The following is a 2,091-nucleotide window of genomic DNA, read 5'->3' as shown; positions in this document are numbered from 1 at the left end:
TGTTAGGCGGCAGGCTTTGTGTTACGTGTTACATGGAGTGAGGGTAGATGTGAAGATTTAAAACGATTAATGGATTTAAGGAAGTGGTACATAAATATGTCTGTTATTATGCAATTGTAGGTCATGATCATTTATTCAGTTATAGAAAACATGCCACAGAAGCTGATGTAACAAGTGGTGCTTCTTTAGAAAGTTGTCATTAGGATGTTCAGAGGAAGTTAAGCAGCTGCTTCATCAATCCCATGACACTTGCCTTGTTAGCATGCCCATCAAATAATCAGATCAAACACCTGCTCCTTATTGCCATGCCCACGAAGTGTTAAATAAATTAAAAAAAAAAAAAACCCAAAGTATTTGACATCTTAAGCAAATATCCAGAATATTTTTAAGTAAAAAACCATCTTGAGGATTCAAAATTTCTTTAGCTTTTTAAAGGTGATAATTTTGCTTTGTGTTACTTTTTAGCTCTTGAATGTATCACTATGATGGTCTCTTATAATATTTCACAGAATAAAAATTAAAAATAATGCCAGGGTGCAAGTGACCGAGGCCTTATCTTGAAGGTTAAAAAAAAAAAAGTGAAGAAATCACAGTAAGTTCTATTAGTGATGTTAGAACCAGACATAAAATTGTTCAGTGATGGAGAAAAGAAATGATAAATACTTTTCAAGGTTATATTGTTAAATTATGTTAAATTATCAAGGTGTAAGATGTAATTACTGACTCCCAAGAGTTTTTATAGAATCCTAAAAAATAATGCCTGATGTACAGATTACTTAGCAAATTCTCAGAAATCCCCCACATAAAAGCCTTACTTGGTTCAAAATTTACTATAGTGGTTTAATCATTTTAGATTTGAATGTTTTAAGATAGGAGAGACTCAGCAGAAAATACTTTGCTTGCCAGGGTTGTGTTCTACTTCATTGCTTTCTTTTATAAGTGCTAGAAGTTATTTACATCAGTTGGCATAGATATTATTCACTAAAATTTTCAACAGACTCAAAATAGAGAGATGTTTTAAACTTACATATTAGTATAAAACAGATTTTTCTCTCATTGCATGTACTAGATCAATATTATCTGTATTAAGCTATCTGAATTTATTTTAGACATTAAGAAAAAGTACACGGTGGGAAAGTTGCACATTTCTCACTCACAAGGAGAAAAACATTCTATATTTGTAGCAGAAATCAGTGGTTTGAAAAGTCATACTTTACAGATACGAACCTGAAAAGTCAAAGTGCCATTGTTAAATCATCCTAAAGTGTACTGTGGATATTCTTCTCCAGTATACTTGAAAATGAATAAAATTAGATTGCTCACATTGAAGCTCATGGTTGAGACAGGACACCTGCCACAGTGAAGTTTGATTCCTATGGGTGAGAAGATGTAGATGACTATTGTTCTCACGAAAGTAAAGTGAGTTAGTCCTATCTTCTAAATAATAGCATGTGTAGAGAAGAGCTGTTGCTTTGAAAATACATACCACATTTGTTATAAAATATTTGTTTGTTAGTAGCAATCAGACAGGTAGAAAGAGTTTGAGTTATACTGTGGATTAAAAAGCCTTCCCTAAAAGGCGAGTATGCCAGTCATAGAGACACTAATTTGGTATTTTTTCTCCTTCTTAAGTTTAAATGTCATACCAATGCATGTGTTTGAAGTATACATTGAGATGATTTCAAATTTGTTTTGTATTTTGAGTTTCTTAAATGCATGGATTCTTGTTCATTTATCTCTGAATATGTCTCTTTTCTATTTTGGCACTATTATATACATTGGAAAGAGCCAACCTATTAGGGCTTAAGTATATACATGCATTAGTGACTTGAAATTTTGGATAAAAAGTTATATCAAAGAGGAGCAGTTATTACAATTAGAGATAAATTGCAGAAATATTTTTTTAAGAGAAAGTAGATTTTCACATTTGATTTCTATTCAAAGTACTAACATCTACATGGTCCACACTTTTCTATTTTAAAAAATTGTGTTCTCCTGTTAAATAGATTGACATTTCCACTTCTGTTTATCACAAAAGACTGTATTTGAAAGATCCATACTGAAAATTGAAATTACAGTAGTAATAAATGT

The sequence above is a fragment of the Mandrillus leucophaeus genome, unplaced genomic scaffold (assembly GCF_000951045.1).
Source record: "Mandrillus leucophaeus isolate KB7577 unplaced genomic scaffold, Mleu.le_1.0 Scaffold181, whole genome shotgun sequence".
NCBI lineage: Eukaryota > Metazoa > Chordata > Mammalia > Primates > Cercopithecidae > Mandrillus > Mandrillus leucophaeus.
Note: the sequence above shows the minus strand (reverse complement) of the source record.